The sequence below is a fragment of the Lathyrus oleraceus genome, chromosome 5 (assembly GCF_024323335.1).
Source record: "Lathyrus oleraceus cultivar Zhongwan6 chromosome 5, CAAS_Psat_ZW6_1.0, whole genome shotgun sequence".
Classification (NCBI taxonomy): Eukaryota; Viridiplantae; Streptophyta; class Magnoliopsida; order Fabales; family Fabaceae; genus Lathyrus; species Lathyrus oleraceus.
The window spans coordinates 565,481,739-565,509,226 of record NC_066583.1 but is presented as its reverse complement, the minus strand read 5'-3'; positions in this window follow the sequence as shown (position 1 = coordinate 565,509,226).

The following is a 27,488-nucleotide window of genomic DNA, read 5'->3' as shown; positions in this document are numbered from 1 at the left end:
CCTTCAACATCAAGTTTACTCAGAACCTTCTTGGCAACACATTCAAAGAAGAGCCAGTATCAACCAACACATGCGGCAAAACTGTGCCTTTGCACTCCATCGTGATATGCAGAGCTCTATTGTGATTACGACCCTCAGGTGTTAAGTCTGAATCTGTGAACCCCAAACCATGTCTCGTGTTAACATTTGCAATAACACCTTCGAGCTGGTTAACAGAAATCTCTTGAGGCACATAAGCCATATTCAACATTTTCAACAGGGCGTTACGGTGTGCCTCGGAACACATTAACAGAGAGAGAATAGAGATTTTTGACGGCGTCTGGTTCAACTGATCCACAATCTTATAATCACTTTTCTTGATGATTTTCATAAATTCCTCCACGTCTTTCTCGAAAGAACCCTCGGGCACTTCCTTCCGCACTGGTTCCTCCTCACCCACAACTTGTTTTCCTTTTGCTTTAGCAAGAGCCTCAGCATTGTTATCCTTTGGAATCTGTGGTGCAAACAAACGACCACTTCTTGTAAACCCTCTGGGTCCTCCCACATTATCCACAGCCGAACCAACTATTACGGGAGTCTTATCTGACAAACCAATCGTCACTGGAGCCTGATTTACCGGTCTGGTCCGATTTTCTGATCTTCTATTACTGTGGAAAGCATTGTCATATTGCCACGGAATTGACCTACCATTCTCAAACAGTCTTCCACCCGAAGCAGCAATGGTGGTAGGAGCACCGACAATCACCGGAGCAGATATGGTCACAGAAGTACCAACAGTCACAGGCGCATTAGCAGTTCTTGGAGCACGTCCAGGGCCTTTTGACGGTTTAAAGTAAATGGTAACAGTTGATACCTCTCCACGGTCTTTCACTACCCGACCAAACTGTAAGCAACCTTCATCCATCAATCCCTGGATACCTCTTTTCAACTTTCCACAGCCGTTCTCATGATTGTCACAATCTGCACAAGTCTCATCATAGCCCGGGAACATTCCCCTTTAAGCAGACGTTCTTTTACCACAAACAACAAAGTCTGAACGTCATCAACATCGACTACCAAGTCCAAAGCTTACTCATCTTCCACACTGTTTACTCTAGGCCCACCATGCTGAGGCATAGGATTATTCACTACATTCGGAACAGGAGCAAAGTTAATCGCTTTAGCATCAATCAAATCCTGAACCTTATGGTGGAAAGCCCGACAATTCTCAATGTGATGCCCTGGTGCACCGGAATGAAAATCACAACGGACATTAGCATCATACCCAGCGGGAATCCTTGTTAACGAAGCCATAGTGTGAAGTTCAACAAACTTTAGCCTGAGCAGTTCAGGAAGTAACTCAACATAAGTCATTGGCAGCGGATCAAAATGACGATCTGGCATTCTCTGTCTTGGTTGGAATTGGAGTTGCTGTTATTGTTGTGGTTGTCCTCTTGGTTGTTGTTGAGGTTGGGTTGCTGGAATAGTCACGGCAGCAACTTGACGGTATTGTTGTCCTCTGTTTATATTCCTCCGATGGTGTACAACATTTATTTCACCCTCTCTCCTTCTGGGTGCCCCCGAAAATGGTTTCTTAGAACTTGAAGAGCTTGAAGAGCCAGGATCTTGGATCTTTCCTGCTTTGATAAGACTTTCAGTTCTCTCTCCGCAGATCACAACATCTGAAAAGCTACCAAACGGGCAGCTTCCCATACGATCCATGAACACACCTTGCAAGGTCCCAATGAACATGTCAGTCAGTTCTCTCTCCAACATCGGAGGTTGCACTCTTGCAGCTAGTTCACGCCACCTCTGGGCATATTCCTTGAAGCTCTCACCAGTCTTCTGAAACAAACTCTGTAACTGGGTTCTGCTCGGAGCCATGTCTATATTATGCTTGTACTGCCTCAGAAAAGCTTCACCCAAATCTCTCCAGCTTCTGACGGATTCTTTCCTCAAGTCCATGTACCAGTCCAAAGACGCTCCAGACAAGCTGTCTTGGAAAAAGTACATCCACATTTTTTCATCATCAGTATATGCGGATATCTTCCTGTAGTAAGCTTGCACATGATTTCGAGGACAAGAAGTGTCATTGTACTTGTTGAAAGATGGCGCTTTGAATTTGTAAGGGATCCTCAATCCATCAACTAGACCCATATTGGTAACATCAAAGCCCAAAGAATTCTGGCATTCCATGGCACGATTTTTTTCAGCTAGGGCGTCAACCTTTCTATCCCTCTCCTCCGTCCTTCCTACTTCATCATCATCACTGAGGACAGTGAACATATCTTCCTGTCTGTCGACCAAATGAGAAGGACGGGCTGGAGCACGGGCCGCTCGAGCATTAGCAGTCTCTGCAACGATGGGTTATCCATTGACCCTAATACCCCTCAATTCATCACCCATAGCATAGTTATTGACAGGAATGGTGGCAGCAACGGTGTCATTGACAGGGGCTCCTTCCGGCGAATTCCGACTGACAGGTGGAATCACGGCTTCTTGTCTCTGGGCCAAGGCTCGAAGTTCCTCTTGCCCTTGCACGACTCCTTGCATCATATTCATGAATTGGGCCATGTTGGCCCTCATCTCTGCTAACTCTGCTTGAACCTGATCCATACTCCTCTGTTGATTCAGCCTTGTTGCGTAACGGTGCAGGCGATGTTCAGCAATCCTGCCTAGGTTAGGAACCAGAATGAGAAATCTTCTTCAAGAATATCTGTAACAATGCAAGAATGATATGTGTATGATGCGTATGATGTGTATGATGCGTATGCTATGTTTTATCATTTCTCAGGCATTCAAGAGTCTCATCCACCTTTTGAAAAATGGCAACCTGCACCCGTAGGCGGAACACAAACAACAAAGAAGCAACATACACGGGACTGAAAGCAAAATTGAAACACCAATAATTCTCATCCATAGACATAAGAAATAGGGTTCATACAAACATAGTTCAAGCAAAGATTCAATTCATCAGAGTAGAACAAGGAATCCCATCCAACAATCCTGGAGGTGATTCTCAAAATAAACAACAAGACAAACTAGGAAAGTCGTCCTTCATGAATGAGAGTCTTCAAGTACTAGCACTGATCCATCATTCAGTCACACTCTGAACACTCGGGTAAAGGGGTGAGCTTCTCTTTCAGTTGCACCCTGAGTTCAACAACTTCTTCTCGGAAATGAGATGCACGGATGTCACTTCCTCGGAGTTGGCTCTCTGCTGCATGCCTTAGATCTACTTCTTTCTTCAACAGAGTATCTTTATCCTTAGGTTGCCTTTCCAAGTCTCGTATCTTCCTTTGGTAATTGGCTTCCGCTTTTTGTAGTCTCAAGCGTTCACGGCGTTCCTCTTCCAACATCGTTTCTATCTCGTCATAGGACCTCTTTTTGCTTCTCGATCTACTAGCACTTTCACCTTGCACTCCTTTGAGTTTGTGAGCCAAATTCAACCTATCAGCTTTGGCTTTGTAAAGCTCTATTTGGATCTCTTGTTCATTTTCTTTCAACCGGCGATTCTCCATTAAGGCTTGTTTGTAATGCTCAACAGGCACATTCTCAGAAAGGATCAAAGGCGGTTGCTCCTGTAATGGTTTCATCCGATCATATGGTAGCAACAAAGTTCCAACTCTTTCCTTGACCCACTCAATGTAAGCAGGCATAGCAATTGCGAACTTCCTCCCTAAAACAGATCCATCTTTTATACCAATATTCTCCCAAGCTTTTCCCACTTGCTCCAATCTTGCTGGATCGCTTCGTTTATAAAAGTACACACTTTCAGCTATCTCGACATCTTGCGGTCTTCCACTCATGACAAAACCCAACTGACGGAGAGAGAGAACTGGGTTGTAGTTGATGCAACCCCTAGTTCCTATGAGTGGAACATTGCGAAACTCTCCACAACTTATAATGACGTTGCGCACGTTAATCCTATAAGCTTGCCACTTGATATCATAAGATGTGAGCGACATGACCCTCTGAGTCCATTTGTGAGTGCTTTGAGTATCCACAAACGATCCACTGGTTGGTAGAAAAGACAAGAACCACTTGAGTAGCAACGGGAGACAACACCTGATAGCCCCACACTTACCATGCCTGTTGTGTATCGCATAATAGGTGTCAGCTAACAAGGTAGGCACCGGGTTTCCTCCAATGAAAATAGTGATCGTTGCCAGGTCCACGAAACTAGGCATACTGGGGAACAGAACAACTCCATAAATCATGACAGCCAACTGAGCGTTGAAAGCTACCCAATTTCCTTTCTTCGCTTCTTCCTTAGCCATCCTCACCAAGAACTTCAAGGATAAGCCCACAACATCACCACTTAGTTTCCAATTATGACTCACTTCCTTGATGCTCAAGTAAAGAGCTTTAGCGACAACTTTGAAATCCACCTTCTTTGGCGCATCCAGGAATGGTACTCGATTTTTGATTGGGACGTTCATAAGAATGGAATACTCTTCAAGAGTGGGCGTTAACTGATAGTCCTGAAAAGTAAAGCAACTGAGCTCCAGATCATAGAACTGTAAGAGAGTCTGTAAAGGTACCGGATCAACCACCATCTTCAATAATGTCAAAATATCCCCATACTGATCATCAAAAACCTTCTGATTACGGTCGGTCACAAGATTACCCAATTCTTCCAAAGATGTCAACGGCTCACGGTAAAAGCTGTAGGTGCAAGTCTTCCTCTTCAACTATGGAATGGCAGCCATCTCTCGGCGTGAACAGACTCCTGAATAAACCTGAGAAATGATATGCATGTGCAGGTTAGCTTTTTTCTTTTTTATGCATTATTTTTTTTTAAAATAAACGTGCTATGATGCAAAATGATGAAACCATGACTGGTTGGTTGTGTATCACGAGGCACAGGATCAGAACTTCAGCATGAATTCGGAACCGGGAGCCACAGGACATGGTCATCAACTTAGAACCCATACTTCGGAACCAACGGTCACCAACAAGAACCAAACAACGGTCGCCAACAGGACACGGTCACCAACGGAACGAGTCACCATCAGTACCTGCAAATGATTCATTCCCGCCCCACTCACGGGTGTAATCTAGGCCAAGGTAAGGTCAAGAGAAACGCAGGATAAACGATCCTTTCAAGAATATCATCATATGCACACCAGGTGTATGCAACGATAATACCCCATCAGAATCTGAACTGCTCGTGATACCATTTTCCGCTAAGCGGCGCCATACCACCTGTTTCCTATGAATCACTCTATTCCTAGGTGTCCTAAAGTTCACTTGTAGCCTGTGTATTGGGCCTTTTACCTCTTGTGATTCCCACCCAACAGTGAAACAGATACACAGCCAGCACAGTATGCATGAAACAGTGAAGCGCACATAGGATGCAATGCAAGCAGATAAGTATGCAAAGCAATAGATAAACAACACACAATAGACAGTAAACAAACAAACGCTAGGAAAGGCCCGCTAGGGAAAATAAATCCCCAGCAGAGTCGCCAGCTGTCGCTCCCCAGGATTTCCCAAATCCAGGTACAAACGCGAAGAAGAGTGGCGAGAAACAAAAAGGGTAGAGTCGCCAGCTATGTACTTTTATCCCAAGAGGAGGGAAAGGTAGTACTGCATAACCTAGAGAGAACGGATAAAACGAAGTTTCGAACCAAAGAAACTGAGTAAGGGGGCCGGTTACGTGAAGGGAAGGTTATCGCACCCCTTCACGTCTGTGGTACTCCACAGGATCCACGATTGCTATTTACGTCTAAAGTGTGTGTAAAAGTCCTACATGTAATGCAAAAGAGAGAAAATCAAAGTAGGGAAAATAAAGAGTTATTGCTCGCACAGGCCCTACCCTGCTGCATACGTATCTCAAGAAGGGTTGAGAATCAGAGCACCGTAGCTCGGCTAACGCACACCGAAACAAACACTGAAAGGAGACGCTGAGACGTCAAAAGAACACACATAACAGGAAACAGAATGCCAATAGATGGACTTACTTCCGACTCCTCAAAACAAACAAACGCAAACAGGAAATAGAATGCTAATAGATGGACTTATATCCAACTCCAAACAAGCAACAAGGAAACATAATGCCAATACATGGACTTATATCCGACTCCAAACAACAAACGCAAACAGGAAACAAAATGTCAATAGATGGACTTATATCCGACTTTAAACACACACAAAAAGGAAAAAGGGGTTTGACAAACACACACTTAAAAGAAAAGGGTGCACACCCACACAACAAAACAAAAGGGTGCTCGATTGCAACGAGGGCAAGAGAAAAGGAAGGTCTCGATCGCAATGAGGGCGAGAGAAAAGAATCGCAACAAGGGCGAAAACCAGCAAGGATTAAATGTTAGTCGTCAATCAAACTCGGCAAGACATCACATCTTGTGCCTACGTATCTCATCTGAACATGAGAATCAGAGTTACCGTAGTTCGGCTAACCTATTTCTGTTTGTTTTGTGTTTTTTAGATGAACGGCGTTACTACGCAATCTACCGGATGCTCGACCTTTGGAGACTTACTCACCTGTAGTAGAAGGAGTTAACGTGTCCTTAAGAGAAGATATAGTTTGTTTATGTTTTAGGAATCCTCATGCAAGAAAGGAAGTCCTAGACGAAGGAACCGTGCTACCTTAATTGACATGCAAACGAGAGACTATACGAAGTCTAGCAATCCTATGGGGATACCATCACACCATACAAAAACATACAACATGAAGTAAACACACCAACAAGGGGGCTCAAACATCAAAGGGTAAGGATTTAGTCAAGAGGGGTCATATGAACCTCGACAAACAAGCCAAAACTGTAGGGGTGTGCCGAAGCTCTTAACCACTAACATTGAGAGTTAGGGTGAAGCTGATGAAATAGGGTAATGAGGGTTAGACCTCATGCTCTTAACCCTGGCCAGGGTGAGCTCAAATCAAAGAAAGCGTGGGGATCCAGAATGAGGGACCCTATTCCACTTGACTGACTCTATACAAAGATCTTGGGTTATGTGTTCAAGAGCATCAGCACGTGGTGCGAGCATAATGAACGACTCACTGAATAACAGGGGATTGATTGCTAATCCCTTCTATCTGTCAATTGCCTCTTCACTTAGGAGGACTTAACAAGTAACATGCCTCACTTGGAGGTCTTTCGCACAAATGTAAACAATCACAATCATTGCCTCTTAAGGAGGACTTCAGCCAAATGCCTGCCAAAAAGGCGACAGGGCTTCCAGACTACATGGAGAAAAAGAGTGGCTACCTAGGTGGTGTATCAACCACACTCCAAAGCAAAGACTAAGCAAAATCTAGCTAGCAACTAATGTACCTGTACAAAAGCCAAACAGTCAATATTGCATTCAGAAAAACCAACAGTCAACACAGTGGAACTTTTTTAATATCTACACAATGTAAGTCACAAATGCAAGCACTCAAGTGAGTTCATCACATCAATGGACCTACAATACAACAAGAGTTAGTAATCAAAGCAACTTGCATCTCAAATAGTGGCCAAACCAACCATTAGTGCTAAATACCTGAAACACAAACACAATTGGTGAGTACAAACCACTAGTACAAAGACTAGGGTCAAAGGCAAGTCAAATGACCAAAACAGGAGTCAACATTTCACATGAAGCACATTCAATCAAACAAGAAAGAGTCCTCAAAAGGACCAAAACTAACTCATAAGGTAAAGCCATCACATGAACAAGATAAGGCAAAGGCAAGCAATGTGATCAAGACTGGACATCAAGAATAGAAAATCCACATTAAAACAGAAATGTGTCCACTAATCATGAAATTTTTTAAGTGAATACAACATGTTATGGACAAGCATCATGCCAAAAATTAAGTCCAGAAGCCAACAAATGGTATATGAATGAAAATGCACAAGTACAAGGCACAAAATGTTACACCAAATGTCACAACATATGTTCATGTGTCCAAAACAGTGGTATCAAATGATAAAAATGCCAAACAAAAGCCAAAAAATCATGTTACATGTTATGATCAGGCATGTCAAATTTCAAGGCAATTGGATAAACCATGAGCATTTTACAATCAAATGAATGCAACATAGAAAATTGGCATCATGTTCAAATAAGCAATCACAATTAAAAATCCAGCAGCACAAAAATCAGGAAATTAACATCAAAAAAATAATAGACACCAATACAAGCATATGGAAAAAAATTGGATTAATTTGGACATGTTTTCTATTTTTAATGATTTTTAGAAGTTGAATGAATAAAAGGAAATAATAGTGAAAATAATGGAAAATGATATTGGAAATGAAAATGGCAACATGCATCAGGCAGAATCGAACTCAGGTTAGCAAGGCCAATGAGAAAATCAAATGAAAATTCAAGAAAACATGCGCCAGGTATCGAACCTATGCGCTGAAGGTCATAAGCGTTAATCAAAACGCTGCGTTTCAGATGGAAAGGGAAATCAAATGGAAAATAAAACCGCTCGCGCCAGGGTTCGAGCTGAGGTTAGCATGGTCAAACGCGCTGGAAGCCAAAACCCTAAGGTTGAACCAGACGACCGGAATAGTGATTTCGGTCGTCTTCTCCGGTTGAACTCCGGTGGAGGCATCAATTTTTTCCAGAAATCAATAAAACGCATATGGTTGGAATCGTCATGCAATGAGGAACACGAATATCACAATTATTTGGCCTAAAACTCCATGGATTGAGCAGATCGAAGGAAAACAAAATCAACATCACAACTTTAAATCCACATATCTCACTCATTTCTCATCCATTTCAAGATCCACTTATATCAGAATCATCAGCAAGACAAGATCTACAAGATCATGTACATGAAAAGGCAAATAATGAAGGTCGAATTTCAAGCTTACTTGAGGTGCAGTGTTTAAAACTCGTGCGTTCAAGCTTCCAAAGTCTCCAGGTCTACTCCTCTATGATTGCTTTGAAGCTTTGAACAAGAATTGATGGTTGAAAGCACTCCAATCTAGCTCAATCTTCAAGTTCCATCAACGTGTTCATGCACTTGTGTAGCTCAAATCTGGACCAATTTCTTCGAACCAAAGCTTGATTCCTACTCAATAATGCTCAATGAACAAGATTATGCAAGAAAATTGATGAGTTATGTGAAGAAATTTCAAGTTTGAAGTGAGAGAATTTTTGGAGGGAATGGAAAATTTTCAGATCTAGAATTGTTCTTCTCCCTTGATTACAATTATCATTAGGCTTATATACTCCTCCTTAATCACACTGAAATTAAGATTAGGCATTGGTTAAGTGAAACTAAGAAGAAATAAGGTGAATGGCAAATTTGGCAAGTGTGCTTAGCATGAGCAATGTGCACGTGAACAGTGCCATGCTAAGCTTCAATTCCACTTAAAATCAGTCAATAAACAACATGGAATTGGAATTTTGCTCATGTGATTCATCAAATTTGAATTACCAACTTTCCCTCCAAAATGCACTTGAATGGACACTTGATCATGTGAGATTTTTTCATGCAAGGCAATGGTCCATTTGGAAAGTATTGGTCACAAGGAGCATTTTGCAAAAAGAGTGGACCATTTTGGAGTTTTGGATCAAAAGTTATGCCATGTTGAACTTCCATGCACACTTTGTGATCATTTGGCCATAACTTCTCAACCATTCATCAGATGCTCATGATATAGGACTTTTTGAAAAGGGGAGAGAAAGATCTTCAACTTTCATGTTCACCAAAAATCCATTTGAAGCTTCTTTGATGTTGGAAAATCAAGTTGAGTGTGGTCCAAAAACTTGCCATTTTTGGAAACTTGAAATTACAGGTCACTTTCCATTTTTGGAAACTTTTGCCATGACTTCAAAAATATTCAAGATAGATGTTTGTCATGATGAATAGGCCTCTTTTGAACATGATTGAAGTGAAAAAACTCACTTCCCCAACTCATAGCCCTCAGTTGACTGCACAGTTGACTTTTATGGTCCTCAGATGACCTGGAAATGCACTGATGAATTTGGGCCTCTACCACTTGGTAAAATTGCTTCAAAATGAACCTAAGCTCATATAAGCTCTTTAGAATAATCGTGTGGCCTTCATCTCAAGGAAAAATTTGCTCTTTTGTACAAAGGATTCTCTTGATGCCAATTCTGACTGCCATGATGCAATGCAATATGGAATGATAAATGACCTAAAAAATGAAATGAATGCATGAATGGGGAGGGAAAATTTGAGGTGCTACATTCTTCAGGTTTCAGAATCAGGTGGGGATGTGATATCTTAAAATAATATATGATGTATCTTGTCTCAGTCTCTCAAATGATATGGTCTCATAGGTCTTTTATAGACAACACATGGTCCATATATTTAACATGCAACCGATCAACATGTTCTAAAGTAACCGTAGGCTCAGTAGAGACACTTGGATGTATGAGAATACTTTGCATATTTTAAATTGACATAGGACTGAAGGTGAGAAAAGTACACAAGAAAGGGGGGTGAATTGTGTATGCCAAAAATCATTTCACTTCTGATATGAGAACTTCAGAATCTGAACCATGTTCAGACTCTGGTCTTAGAAAAAGTAACAACAGTGAAAATAAAGTGATCAGAAGAAAATGTTAGTAACACAAAGATTATCATGGTTCATCTCCTAAACTGAGAGTATTCCAGTCCCCTTGCCTCAACAAGAGCTTTTCACTATAACGAAACAAGTTACAAATTGCTCAAACACACTTACAAGAGACTTCAATGCTAAATCAATCTAGAAAGAGACTTCTGCTTAAGCAACCTTGCAAGAGACTTCTGCTCAATCAACCTAGAAATAGACTTTCTTGCTCAAGTACACAAACAAGAGACTTCCTTGCTCAAGCACACACACAAGAGACTTCCTCTACTTTAAACAAATAGTTTAGTAGAAATGGTAACCATTATACTTAGATACACAATCAGAAGTACAAAAGTTGTGCAACAACCACAAAGGTTCTTAACATCTTAAGATTTCTAAGATATACAAAGATAAGAAATCTTAAGATCTTATGCAATAACAGTTACAAGTGAAAGCTTCGAGTTATGCTCTAGATATTGTAGTGCATTGTTGTACATCTTCCTTTAAATCTTCAGCTTCCTTTTATAGAGGTAGAGAAAAGGTTGTTGGAGGTTTTGAACATAAGAGAGCAAACTTAGATAAGAAGCATGCCCAGAGAGACGTTGGAGAATATATCTAGTTTGAAGAATTGTCCACTGAATAATGAAATTATTCATCACACCTTTCAAAGTACTAGGTATCTACCAAAAGGTAGAACAGACTGGAGAGGTTACATCACTATTCCTTGAACCTTGAAAAATGAAACCCTAGTTGACTCTGTCTAGAAATCTGGGGATTTGACAAGACTAGTCTGCTTTGGTACAATGTACATATCATATGCTCTTCAAACAATCAGAGTTTGAGTTATCACCAGATGCAAGAACATATGACCAGACTCTGATCCTTTAGAGGCTGATGAAAAAGTCCAGAGTCATCAGGTCCTGATCAATCAGAATCAGATTCATTTGCTTCTTCACATATGCTTTCAATCAGGATTAATTATATGCTTGTAATCCTTTACACTTTAACATATGTTAGTATACTCATTTGTTCTTCAAGTAGTTTGTTATCATAAAAACCCAAGGGATATGAACAATATTGTTCCAACAATATCCCCCTTTTTGATGATGACAAACACATGTATTTAAGAACAATGGATGGTCAGATTTAACTAACTTGACAACATCAGAGTCCAGGGTTTATAAGCTCCCCCTGAGTCTAATAGTCCATAGATTGAGTTTTGTATGCTCACCTTAATTTCTCTTTAAGTTAATTTAAACTTATTTTGATAGATAAATGTTCAGATGAAAGCATTATCAAAATAACTGAATAATTAGGGTTCATGACTAATTAAAAGCATTAAAAAATACTTTTAACCTTGTTAAATACTCCCATAATTTTCTCCCCATTTTGTCATCAACAAAAAGATAATAAATACATATACTGATGACAGATAAGCATATGAATCACCATTTTCAAGATGTTCAAAGGTAGACTATGACAGCATAGTTTCCAAGAAAAAGTAAGCTCAGATGCACAAGACTCCAAGAACTCAGTCTTCAAGATAGAGGAGATTTTAATCAAACCCCTATAAAAACATATGCAAAACCAACACCAATTCACAAAGCTCTAGAGAATCACAAGAATGAGCAAGAAGAAGACATTCAAGTAAGATAAGCAAGATTTTGCAAAATAAATTTGCAATATGATGAGAAAGGATACAAGAGAAGATAAAAATAAGAATAAGAAGGCTGAGGAATTAGCAAAGACTTAGAGAACCACACTAGTAGACGAAACAAGCACATATGGTGAAGTTACTGAGGAGAGCAATATTCCATCAGTAGAAGGGGAGTGGGATGATGACTATAAGACTTTTATAGAGACTTACAAAGGAACAGAATACCAAGAAGATCAAGACTGAAGAAATATGAAATAGTGTTTAGGAAGTGATCTTGTAATGTCTTATGAATAAAGTTTCCATTTCTTTTTCAATAGTCACAAACTGACTTTGAGATCTTAAAAAAATGATTATGGTTATAAATTAGTCAGTAAGAGAACCAAGAAATATTAAAATAAGAAATCGAATAGAGAACTCTTTATTAAAAAAGGTTACATGGATAAAACACATACAAATAAAACAAACAAAATAACTAGGAAGAAGAAGATCCACCCACAGAGACCATGTTGACCTTAAACGGGTCAACAACTTTCAAAGATTCTAAAGGCTTCAACTGATCTCCCTATAATTTTTATTTAACCTCTGTCATAGTTAACTTAACTCCTTGTTTAATGAAGAGTTCAGAGAGAACCCTTCCATAAGTAATGAAACATTACTCACCTCTTAAAGGAAGTGAAGTCATTTTCAAGTAATCAAACATAACTTGAGGGAGGTTAATCTTCAAATCTGAGTTGACAAGTAACGTAAAAGCTTTTTCATTAACATCCAAAGAGGTCAAATCCTTATTCTTTGGCAGTAAGTTTGAGATCAACAAGTGATACCAGATTAATGCCTTGGAAGTGAGACTTGAAATTTTAGATTGGTCGGAAAGATCATCAAAGATAAGATGAGGAGGCAAATAGATTCCCAAAATAGAATATCCAGAACCATACCTTCATCCTCATAATTTATTGCATTAGCAATAGATGTGGGGTGATCGTGATAGGAACACCAAATACAACAGAAGGAATAGCAAATTATAGATTTAGATCCTGGATAAAAGCATATACCCAAAATTCCTTGATCAGGTTAGGGTAAATAGGACCATAAAGCATATCAAATAAATTATCCCAACCATTTTGGGAGACAATACTTTGAAGATCAAGGCCATGAGTAGTCATTTCTTCAAAATCAACTAGTCCTTCAATGATTATAGTCAACTGGTTTTCCATACCAAGGTTAGATCTGGAAGCCATCTAAAATAGGGAAAGGCTTAAGAAAGAAAAGAACGATGAAAATAAATAGAAATAAGTTTCCAAAGATAAAGAAAATGATTTGTCAGAAAGATTCAAGGCACTTGTCTTTTCTTTAAGACCACACAAGGAATATCTTTAGAAAAAAACAAATAAACAAGTAAACAAACATGAGGTGATGACAAATGGGTAATTTCACAGGAATCAAGAAGTTGCACATCATTAACCAACAATCTTTACCCAAATAGTTACTGTGCAAGATAATTATCAGGCATGTGAATGCAATCTGAAGCAAATAATCCACCTCCAGACTCTCAGAGTTTGATATTTTTCAAAAGCCACTTTTCATCATAGGCAGTTTCCTAGACTCTGATTAAAGCTACTTCTGAGCAACATCAAACTTTGATACTCTAATCAGATATAAACATTATTCCTCAATATAGACCATGTTCATATTCTTTCTGATGAAATTAAATCTTTCAATAGCTAAGGGTTTTGTAAATATGTCAACCCATTCATGATCAATATCAATGAACTTAATATCTATAACTCCCTTCTGAACATAGTCTGTTATGAAGGGATGTTTTATCTCAATATGCTTGATTCTGGAGTGTTGAACTGGATTCTTTGTTAGACAAATAAAAGCTTTATTATCACAGAAGATAGGGACACCGTTTCTTCAAATCTTGAAATTTTGGCAAGCAGATCCCTGATGTCAAACACGATGTGACGACCTCAGGGTCTGCACATTATCACACCACAAACAATAGCATGATAAATAAAATAGTATACCAGTAAATAACATAATCAGTTGTTAACCTAATTTAGTGCAACATCATCTACATCTAGGGGCTACCAAGCTAGGAAGGAAATCCACTATCACATAATTAGTTTGAAATCCTGAACAACCTCAGTTACATGCTTCTCACCTAATCTCTACTTGTGGACATTTCTATCTAAGGCATACCTAGATATGAGATCCCTCTAACTTCACTCAACCACACGGTAACACATAATAGAAAAACATAATCCACTCTTGCTTAAAAGTTTCTGAGGGATTGTTAGTTACAACTCAATACACAAGGTACAATTAAAGTATCAATATGATACTCAAATGGCTCACACAAAGCACACACAAAAAACCTGAACACTTACAAAATACTGCACTACTTTGATGCCTTCCTAAGTTTAGAACTCCTCTATAAATAGCAGTGAGAGGCATGGGCTTCGGTCTTTGATTTGCAACAGATCCAAGATCTCTGCTCAATCTTCTAAAGATGTGATTTCAATTAAATCAAATGTTTCCTAAAATGTCTTGACATTGTTGCTTCGTAAACAAGTCAAGATACGACATTCTTCGGTAACAGGAAAACACGTAATAATATACTATAGCTAAATCTTCAGAGAATATTTAGATAAAACATTTAAGGAGACTAAATCTCACAACCAACTTAAGCTTGATTACGCTGAATGTTGAAACAACATGTCAGGACATCTTGTTCAACATTTGTCAAATATACTTGTTTTTGCAAAATGCAGTCAATCACAAAATGACAAATCTAATAAATCTGGTAATCCTCTAATTGATATTTCATCTAGAGTATTTGTGCGTAACACTTAGAAGCATAGATGTATTCTGCTTCAGCTGTAGAGAGAACAATAGTTGCATGTCTCTTGCTAGCCTAGGATATCAGGTTTTCACCTATGAATTGACAGTTTTCACTAGTGGACTTTCTTTCAATTCTATCCCCAGCATAATCAGCATCATAGAGTCCAATCAGCTTATATTCTAGGGAATTCTTATAAAGAAGTCTCATATTTGTTATTCATTTCAGATACCTAAAGATTCTTTTAACATCAGTTAAATGAGTTTCTCTAGGATCTGATTGGAATCTTGCACATAAACAGACGTTGAATAAAATATCAGGCTTAAGAGCAGTTATTTAAAGAAAATAACCGATCATACCTCTAAAAAGATTTTGATCCACTTTAGAGCTATTTTCCTCCTTGTTCGGGCTACATGTATGATGGATAGGAGTTGCCATAATCTTGCAATCTTCAAGATTAAACTTCTTCATAAGATCCTTTTTATATTTGGACTGATGAACATAAGTTCCATCCTTGCCTTGATTGATTTGGATTCCTAGGAAGAATTTTAATTCTCCCATCATGCTTATCTTGAATTAAGCCTGCATAGCCTTCGACATTTCTTAACACAAAAAGGCATTAGTGGAACCAAAAATTATGTCATCAACATAAATTTTAACAATTAAGATTTCCTTATTCAGAGTCTTTCTGAATAGTGTAGTGTCAACTTGCCCCTTTTCAAAACCATTTTCCAACAAGAAATTGCTTAGTGTCTCATACCAAGCTCTATGAGCTTGTTTGAGGTCATAAAGTGATTTCTTTAGTTTAAAAACATAATATGGGTGGACTGAATCCTCAAACCCAAGGGATTGTTTGACATACACTTATTCATAAAATGACTCCATTTAGACAGACACTCTTAACACCCATTTGATAAATAATAATATCATGATTGACAACAAAAGAGAGAAGAAGTCGGATAACCTCTAACCTTGCCACGGGAGCAAAGGTTTCAGACAAATCTATACCTTCTTGCTGATATTAGACTTGAGCTACCAATCTAGCTTTATTCCTTACCATTTATCCTTGCTCGTTCAGTTTGTTTCTGAACACCCACTTTGTTTCAATAATGTTCTTCTGATTTGGTCTTGGAACCAGATCCCGAACATCATTCCTATGGAACTAATTCAGCTCTTTTTCCATGGCCATAATCCATCCATCATCTGATAAAGCCTCATCGAAAGAAGTTGGCTCAATCAAGGAAATAAACACTAATATGCAGTTATCATTTTTGAGAGTTGATATAGTTCTTAAGGGATCATCCTTATTTCTAATGATTGGATCTTTTGGCCGAGAATCTTTATATTTGAAGGACTTATTGGGTTGTGCAGACATTATTGAGCCATCTTGAGCTTCTTCAAAATTCTCTACTTCTGGAAGAGCTTTTGACTCATGATCAACTTCTGGTTCAACAACTTCTGAACCTCTAACTTCTGAGATACTAACTTCTGAAGGTCCAACCTCTGGAAGTTCTTCAGAAACCTGAAAATCTGCAACACTTTCAGTAAGCTCTGACGTATCATGGTTAGGCCCTTTGTCATCAAATTTTACATGTATAGACTCTTCAACCATATTGGTTTCGGAGTTATACACTATTTATGCCTTAGAGAGATACCCTTTTGAGCCTTAGCATCAAATTTCTTTAAATAGACTTTACTGTTCAGAATGTAACAGGTATATCCAAACTGATGAAAGTAAGATATGTTTGGCTTTCTTCCTTTAAACAATTCATATGACACTTTGTTTAGAATTGGTCTGATATAGATCATATTCTGATTATAACAAGAAGTATTGTCAGCTTTTGACCACAAGTATTTTGGAAGATGATTCTCATGGATCATGGTTCTAGCCATTCCTTGTAGTGATTTGTTCTTTCTTTCTACAAATCCATTTTGCTGTGGAGTTCTAGAAGAAGAGAACTCATGGATAATTCCATGTTTATCACAAAAGATCTCAAAAGGCTCGTTTTCAAGTTCACCACCATGATCACTTCTGACTTGTAGAAATTTTAGTTCTTTTTCAGATTGAACTTGTATGTAGAAAATTTTGAATACTTTATATGATTCATATTTGGATCTGAGAAATTTAACCAAAGTCCATCTACTGTGATAATCAACAATGACCAATTCATACTTCTTCCCATTGATTGAATCTGTCCCAACATGACAATATAAATCGATGTGAAGTAGTTCCAAAGGTCTAGAGGTTGAGACAATGTTTTTAGATTTGAGTGATAATCAAGATCTGGCAGCCCCTTGACAAGTTTTAACTTTCTAAGTTTGGAGATCGACCTCCAGTTAGCATGACCTAACCTTTATGCCAGACCCATTTTTCATCACTCACTGACATAAGGCAAACAACCTTTTAGTCAGTCAATTCAGAGAGATTAATTTTATACACATTTCCTTTCCTATTTCCCTTGAACATAATGGATTTGTTTGACTCATTGATGACATAACAAAAGTTCTTATTAAACAAAATTTAATAACCACTATTGAAAAATATGACTTATGCTCAAAAGGTTATGTTTAAGTCCACTCACAGTTCAAACATTATCTACAGAGATTAGAGAGTTACCAATAGTGCTCGTGCCGATAATCTTCCCTTTTTATCATCCTCCAAACCTCACACTGCCTTCCTCATTCAGAGTCAGGGTTTGGAACATAAGCTTTTCTCCCGTCATATGACATGAGTAGCCACTATCCAAATACCAATATTGTTGCCTTATTTCTCCCCTTAGGCATATATGTAGAAAAACAATTTGAGATTTAGGTACCCATACTCTTATGGGTCCTTTTTTGTTAGTTCTTAGAGGTTTTATTTTATTTTGAGCCTTCTTATGATATGAAGGTCTATACTCATTCAAAAAAATTTGTTTATAAAAGTTTTGTCTGAGATAAGTTTTGATATTTGCACCCTTTATAACCTTAGGTCCATAGGTCTTAGATTCTACTTTCTTTAGAACCTTAGACTTGGAATTTTTAGGTTCTGGCTTTTTCAAAACCTTTGATTTTTGTATGTTAGGTTCTGAGTTTTTCACTACCTTTGATTTTGACATATTAGGTATTGATTTGTTGAGAACCTTTAATTCATTTATCTTGGGTTCTAATTTGTTCAGACTTTTACCCTTGTCAGAAGCAGGCACAAAACAAGTTTTTGCCCTGTTTGGGCATTACTTGAAAAAGAAGCATCTGAGGTTTTTATGAGTTAAGTTTTAGCATGTTTCTCATTATAACCCATACCTTTTCCTTTACTTTTGCTTACCTTATATATTATGGAAGCAAGTTTGGTCCGTTCAAGACCAGTCATGATAAAGTCTTAAAGAGTTATCTCATGCTCATTCAAGTTTTTATCAGATAAGATATTTACTGGAGTAATGTGATCTTTCTCCAAAGTTTCAACTTTATTTTGAGAAATTTTCAAATCTTGTTTCAGAAGATCACATTCTTTTTTAAATGTCTTCATGAGTCTTGATTTATCTTGACAATGACTCATGAGCTCTTGAATGAATGATATTAAATCAGAACGAGATAGGTTAGAAAATACCCCGTCTTCTTCATATGAATTTGGTTCTCATAGACAACAAAACATGGGTTTATACCACACCTCCACCAGGAAAAAAGACTATAGGTTGAAAGTGGGTTTATAAAACCATGTTCCATGTTGGTGTCTCTATAGAACGTCACAAAGCAAGGTTAGTTGCTCAAGGTTTTACACTAGTTAATGGTATATATTTATTTGATACTTTCTCTCTTGTAGCTAAACAAACCACTATAAGACTCATTCTAGCCCTTAATTCCTCCTTAAATTTGTATATTCAACAACTTGATGTTCATAACGCTTTCCTACATTGTGATTTGGATGAGGAGGGTTATATGGCTTTACCAAAAGGCATGCAACCCTCTTATCCAAATCAAGTTTATAAACTCTTGAAATCTCTTTATGGTTTAAAATAATCAAGTATGCAATGGTTTGCGAAGCTTTCCACTATATTTATTTCAAATAATTTTACACAATGTGTTGTTGATAATTCTCCCTTTATTCATAAATTTAAAACTTCCTTTACTGCATTACTTATTTATGTTGATGATCTCATAATTGCAGGTAATAATTTAGAAATCAATGAACATATAAAAAACATATTGCATCATCATTTTCACTTCAAGGACCTTGGAAACTTGAAATGTTTTCTTGGGCTAGAAGTAGCAAGAAGTAAATCAGGAATCAATATCAATAAAAAAAAGCATGTCTTGGACATCTTGTCAACTTCTGGACTGCTAGGTTGATAATCCACTACCACTCCAATGTTAAGAGACATTCTCCTCCGCCCTAATGAAGGTGAACATCTATCATACCCAACTTCTTACAGATATTTGGTTGGGAAATTAATCTATCTCCTTAACACACACACTCAGACATTGCCTTTGTTGTCAATCAATTAAGTGGGCACATGACCAAGCCTAGCACAACTCATCATAATGCAACTATTTGTGCTCTTCAGTATTTGAAGAATTCTCCTACTTAGGGACGAATCTTTTATTCATCTTCAAGCTTGCATCTTAAGGACTTTTCTGATTCGGACTAGACCACATGCCCAGAAACAAGAAAATCTATTACCGGATACTGCATTTTTTAGGAAACTCTCTTATCTCGTGGAAGTCCAAGAAATAAGCAATTGTTTCGCATAATGTTGCATAATGGCTTCAACAGTTTGTGAATTTGAATGTCTGACTAACATCTTACATGAACTTCATCTCCTTGTTATTCAACCTTCTATATTGTATTGTGACAATGCTTCCGCTCGTCACATTGCAAGTGACTCTACGTTCCATGAACTCACCAAACATTTAGACTGTCACATTGTAAGAGAAAAGCTTCAACATGGTTTATTCCACATGCTACTTGTTTCTTCAACTCAACAAGTCACTGACATTCTCACGAAATCGTTGGACCTAAAGCCTTTCCATTTGCACCTCTCCAAGCTTGGAGTTCATTCTAATTATCCTCAAACTTATGGGGTATTACAAACTTAATTGTTAGGTCATTATTGGGCTTTATGAGTTTATTATTCTATTAGGTCATATCAGGCTTTAGGGTATTTGTTAGTTTAAGCCTGTATATCACTTAATTTTCTTAATGTAATTTGATGAAGATTCATTAAATTGATTCATTCATTGTCGCCCAAATTAGGCCTTCTTCATTCTACCACGTAATATAAAATGCTTGAAAAAAATTTAGATAAGGTCAAATTTAAATTTTTGAGATATTTCAAAAAATGGATAGGATGGATTGACAATTTTATTTTCAAATAAATAGGTCTAAAATGTAGAGGTGTATCTAAAAATCCAATAGACATTTTTTTAACAATTGTTTAAAAAACAAAAAGTTAATAATGTTGAATTCTTTAATAAATCCGATATATATTGTACAAAGTCATCGATTTTTTTTAAAAAAATCGTGTATGTGTTGTAGGGGTGCGCTGTAATTTTTGATAAATTCAATAGGTTATGTTTTGTAATTATTAAAAAAAACAAAGCTAACACTACTTGACTTTTGACAAATTCGATTTGTATTGTATGAGGGTTTGAATCTGTAAAAACATTAGAATAATTTCATAATTGTTTCCATATTTTATATCGATTATTTCAAAAGTTCTGTATAAAATCATAAACTTTAAAAATAAATTTTAAAAAAATGGATATAAAATATAATTTTTTAATATAATATAAAAAATTAAATATTCTATTTTATTTACGTAAAGGACAAAATAATCATATCAGATGAAATCGGAGGGTGTCAGCTATATCTATCGAGTGCAAAACAAATTTCTCCTATATCAAGCCTTCCAACAAAAAAATAATTATGAAGCCCAATGTGAAGGATTAAAAAAAAGTTATACATGTCATCATAAATACATAGTTTTTTTCCGGTGTATTGCAGAGTGTGGTGGTGCGAGTAAAAAACAAGAGAGTTTTTGTGGATAAGTAATAAAGTGTGAGTGAGGTAAAAGGGAGGGTGGGGTGAGGGTAACATATGCCTCTTCTCGCATTTTATTGTTTTTAACTTAACCTTAAATACAGAATGTTAAATTAATTATTTAATTTATCAAATATGAATTGATATAATTAATTAATTATATTATATTAATTATTATTAAATATTAATTATTGATAAATTGTTTAATTGTGTTTTGTGTCTGAATAAATTATGGTAGGTTGAATAATTTAATAAAATCTAATGATTTTTTTTTGTCTTCAGCCGTTTATCTATTTAAACGTTGTTCCATTAATCATTAACATGATTTGAAAATTCTAAATGATAATGAGAATATTATACTCATTATGTTTGTCTATTTAAACGGTGCTCCATTAAACATTAACATGATTTGAAAAATTTAAATGATAATGAAAATATTATACTCATTTTTTTTACTGCACGACAAACTTCGTTTACAATTATTTTTTATTATAATAAACATGGAATTTTGAATTTTTTTTAAAAATAATCAACTTTTTCAAAAAAAAATACGAAAATAATCATGTTTTAAAAAAAATACCAAAATAACCAACTTTGGGAGAGGACGCGTCGGGGGGATTGGCGCATCCACACACCTTTAAGAGGAGGCGTCAATGTTTGTGGAGCCTACATGGCCCTCCAAGAGGAGGCGCTCATGCATCTGGCGCCTATGTGTCCTTTGTGTGGTATATTATTTTTTTTTAAAAAAAAAATTTAGTTATTTATTTTTTTAAAATATTTTTTATTTTTAATATTTAATATTTATTATTCAATACATAAGAAATAAAAATAAAAATAAAAATAAATTCATTAAGTATGTAATAATTGATTACATTGGAAAGACCAAAAACCTAATGACCCGCCCGATTATAACGTCCCCCCGTTCCATATCCCGGTGCGTTAGGTTGTCTCCGAGGTCTCCCACGATTTTCTTGAGGTGTTTGTGGTCTTTGGGTGCTAACCTAATCGAGCGATGGCTGGTTGGAAGGTTCGGCAGAAGTTCCGGCGGTATTTGACAGATGTGTCATCATTTGCTCCCAATATCCGGAGGGGCTCTGGCCAACGACGCTTCCGTAATGGAGTTCGATGCTCATGTCATCGTAGTTAGGGCGTTGGGGTTGGGTGAATTGGGGACGGTATAGTTGCCCAAATTGAGCCATTGAGTCGTTTTGAAAACGAAGCAATGGTTCTTGGGGCGTACTATAGTTAAGCAGTGGTTGGGTGTTAATTGGTGGGGGGCTACGATGACGTGACCCATATGAATCATCTGGACTATAGACGGTTGTGGTTGCGGGGTTTGGTTCTTGGTTTTGTGTTTGGGTGGGTGGTATGAATAGATTGCGACGTTGGATGGTTCGTTGTTGGGTGGTTGGCATGAACGGGTTGCGATGTTGGGTGTGTGGTTGTTTTGTGTATGTGGTCGGTTGATGTTGTGTGGTTGGTTGTTGAGTTTGGGTGGGTTCACATTGGTGTTGGGTGGTGAATTGATGTGAGGCATACGATGACGAAGCAAGTTGGCGCGGATCCATCAAATACCGCGACTCAGATACAAATTGCTGAGTTGTTACAGACCTAAACCATGCCATATATTGTTGAGTCGGTCTTGCACCTTGGATGACTGGTTCGTTCAAGATGTGTTGTCGTCGATTCCTCCATTGACGATACATGTCTTTTGCAAAGTCTCTCCAGTCAAAATAATCCCACTGTGCATCGACCCTTTTTTGATGTCAATTCCCCAAACACGTGGGAGATTCTGGAATATGTTGTAGCATTCCGAACTGCAGTTTGACCCGGTCACTTTGGTGCATTTCAACTATAGTGAATCAGATAATCGGTGTCTTCGCTGTCCAAACTGCAGCATCGTCATGGTTCACATCATGATTCAGACCCAGATATGGCCTCCAAACAAACTGGAAAAAAATACCAAATCGTTAGATGGAAAATAATTTGAGAAGTATTTTTAAATTAAAATATAGTTTGGTAGGAGTATTACATCATCATGTCCAATGTGGTCCAATAGATTTCGATAGACTACAATAGCGTGTTTCAGACACCTATTGTAGTTCATTCCCCTTACTGACCACCTAAGATAATAAAAAGAAGTGAAAAATATTATTTATTGTTAATTTAAATAATAAATATAATTAACTAAATGGTGAACGGTAAAGTGCTAGACTTACTTGGTTGCAAAGGGGAACACGAATGGACGCTCATTTATCGGGGCGAGCGACGGCATCCTAGACCACCCCTAAGCTTGAAGCAAATAAGCACATGAAAAAAAAGTACAGGTATTCTTTTTTGCAGTTCTACACATTGCACTATATAGATGGACCAACACAGTTGAACCCCAACTATAAGTGTTTACCTTATTAATGTTGCGTAATAAAGGTAAATACATTATATTCACAGAATTACCTGTACTTTCTGGAAACAAAAAGTTACCAAATAAAATCATAATATAACACCGAGCTTTTATTATTTTCTCATACTCGGTTGAATCTTCGGACAATACTATACTGGCATAATATTGTTTAAGATATTTTAAATTTATACCTTGCCCCCTTGCTTGACCGGATGTGTCTCCCTTAGTTTCGTCGTCTAACAAAGGGACACCCAGTAATTCATTGCATATATTGTTGTCTTGCTTAACTTGCCCATTCACTGCCTTTCCATCTATACGAAGACCTAACAACATGTACACGTCCTCAAGTGTGACGGTACACTCACCAATCGGAAGGTGAAATATGTGGGTCTCGGGTCTCCACCTCTCCAACAAAGCCAGAATGAACTTGTAGTCCACCGAGTACGAAACAATGTTTAGTAGATTTCCAAATCCACATCCTCTAATATATGGTTCTATTAAAGGATCGTGGGGTACATATTCATGTACACAACATTTAAACCGCTTCGGATCCTAATAACAAAAAAAATAAGAAAATACAATTAGAAGAAGAAATACATACTCAACAAACACACATCTATAAGAAGTAATCCTAAAATAGAAACTAAAAAGAGAGAGATTACAAAGGTATAACACAAATAAGATATGTAGAAGAAGTAATCCTAAAATAGAAACTAAAAAGAGAGAGATTACAAAGGTATAACACAAAGAAGATATGTATTAGAAGTAATCCAGAAATAGTAACTAAAAGAGAGAGATAACATACAAATGCCGAGATATTCTCGATTGTGCCTCTGTATTCATCGCCCATAGTCAACAAAGACATGATTTGAATTTGCAAAGCTTGAGTTTGGTAGATGAAAGAAATGTGGTAGAAGAAAATACTTGAGTATTGATGAAGATGATTTGATATTGTTGATATGAGAGACTATTTATAGATGAATGAGTGAGTAGGTTTGGAAACCTAAAAAGAGTGTGATTGGTTGCATGGAAAGGCAAGAGGAGACAAGAATGACAAAATTCAGCATGGAAGAGCATGTGAGGAATCTTCTTGGCGCATGTGAAGAAATCACATGCAAGGGAAGAGGAGCCCTTGCGTTTGGTGTCTACATGTGATTTCTCACATGCAAGGAAGAGGCACCCTTCCTCTTGGCGCCTTAGTGTAGGGCAATTGGAAGGGGCGCCCTTCCTAGTGGCGTCTTTGTCTTGTTTTGTGAAGGGGCGCCCAAGCCTTTGGCGCCACAGTTACTTTATGGCGCCTAGGGAATGGGCGCCTAGGTTGGAATCTTAGGGCACAGACCTCAGAGATTCTTTGATTCCCTGGCGCTTGTGTATTCTTTTCAATCTTTTCTCTGCGTGCTGGATTCCTTCAACTGCATGCATGGTCAAGTTTGTACAGACAATTACCAAGTTATCAATGCATTAACCAACTTACCAATGACCAACCATTTATGTTGTGCAGTTAAACAACTTAGCAATGCATTCAGTTTCAATTCCATTCAACACAATGTCTTCCACACAACATTGTATGATCAGTGCACATGTCGAAGGTGAAATATTTGATCATCAGTTGTTCGGTTTTTGTTTTCGAGACACATAGGTGACTCGGTTTACAATAAATCGGCGATCAAATTTTTCACATTTGAAACAAAGAATAGAAAAGAAATTGTAGTGCAATAATGTGGGTCAGATCATCTATAAAAATCCAGTTTAAAATTTTATCAAAAGAAGATTCGAGATGATGATGATGTTCAACATATGTTTGGCAGTCACGAACATTCCGGTTATAACGATATAGAGTTGTATATATTACCACATCAACAACAAGAGTCTTAGTACATTGATCAGTCACAAGTGTTTTGTGAGACTGGTGACGAACAAGCTGAGGTGAATGTTCCAGACGATGAAGAAGAGGAACCTGAGATCATGGTTGATTCGATGGTGAACGCTGAAGAGGAAGAGGAGCCAATACCAGCAAGTTAAGTATATTGCCCACCCCAACACATGACAAGGTTAAATTTGGTTTCAGATGAACCTTCGGCAGATGTATGGTACAATCCTTACGTGCAAATGCAAGGATCTTTGAAACAAGGAGACAAATTTCGCACAAAAGAGGAATGTGTAAAAGCCATTAAGAAATTCCACATACAACTAGCAGCAGATTTCAGAGTAGACAGAACTGACGCATCGAGGTATAAAGTTTATTGTTCGAATGAGCACTGCCTTTTTAAGTTGTCAGCTTCGTACCGGAAGAGGAGCGAGTCTTGGGAGATTGGATCAATGAGTCCATATCACACATGCATGCTGACAAACACAATGCAGGATCATCGTAAATTAAGCTCTCGGCTAATATGCGATGAAATATTGTCTGTCATTGGCGATAATTCGTCGTTAAAGGTGAGTACAATAATCTCGCATATTAGGGCAGAGTACAAGTACGCACCATTATATAGGAAGGCATGGATAGCTAGAACCAAAGTTGTTGAAAAAGTGTTTGGCAATTGGGAGGAATCTTACAAACAACTTCCAAAATACCTGTTGGCTCTAAAACACTATGCTCCCGGGACAATTTTCAAGATGGAAACATTGCCCGCATATACACCAGATGGTACGTGTGCTGTTGGAAATAGAATATTTCACCGTCTATTTTGGGCGTATCAACCGTGTATCATAGGTTTTTCTTTCTGTAAACCAATTATACAAATTGATGGTACATGGTTGTATGGAAAATACAAAGGAACGTTACTGATGGCAATGGCACAAGATGGGAACAACAATATTTTTCCGATCGCCTTTGCCCTAGTTGAAGGGGAGACTGCTGAGGGATGGAGTTTTTTCCTAAGAAATCTCCGATTGCACGTTGCACCTCAGCCTAACTTGTGTTTGATCTCTAATAGACACCCCTCAAGCATCAGTGCATATAATAACATTGACAATGGCTGGCGAAATCCTCATTCGACGCATGTGTTTTGTATTAGACATATTGCTCAGAATTTCATGCGGGAAATCAAAGATAAGACGTTGCGTAAGAAGGTTGTCAATGCAGGTTACACATTAACATAACCTTCTTTCAAACACTACCGCGAGGAAATAACATTGTCGAACGAAGATGCAGTTCGGTGGATCGATAGTATTCCGTTGGAGAAGTGGACTAGGGCATACGACAGCGGACAACGTTGGGGCCACATGACAACAAATCTTGTGGAATCAATGAACTATGTCTTCAAAGGAATTCGTAACCTACCAATAACCGCTTTAGTGCAAGCTACATATTTCAGGCTAGGGGCGTTGTTTGAAACCAGACGCTCAAAATGGAGTTCCGAGTTGTAATCTGGACAGTTGTTCAGTGATGCTTCAATGAAATTCATCAGACATGAAGCTGGCAAAGCAAACACACACGTGGTTACGGTATTTGACCGAACTAAAAATTGGTTTAGTGTTGCCGAGTCCATGGATCACAATGAGGGCATGCCAATGGGAAAGTACAGAGTCGAATTAGATAGAGGTTGGTGCGACTGCGGAAGGTTCCAAGCCTTTCGTACCCCCTGCTCCCATGTCATTGCGGCATGCTCAAAGGTTCGAAGGGATCTATCCTACTTACTATCTGAAGTTTACAAAGTCGTCAGCCTTTCAAATGTTTATAAAATTAGTTTTTCGGTAGTGGCAAAAGAGGATTATTGGCCAGAATATCAAGGGGACATCGTCTGGCACAACGAAGTTATGCGAAGGAAGAAAAAGGGTTGCCCTAACAGCACCCGGATTCAAACCGAAATGGATACGACGAACAAAATGGTTAGACTATGTAGTTCATGCCGTCAACCAGGTCACAATCGTAATAACTGTCCTAGTGTTGGAACGAGCACAACCAGATAAATTCAGATGTACCTATGTTGCTATATATGGAAACTTAAATTTATTTCAAAGTACCTCTGTTGCAATATATGGAAAATTAATTTTACTTTATAGTAGACGTCTGTGACGAAAAGACAGTTGTTCATAAAAAATAACACAAA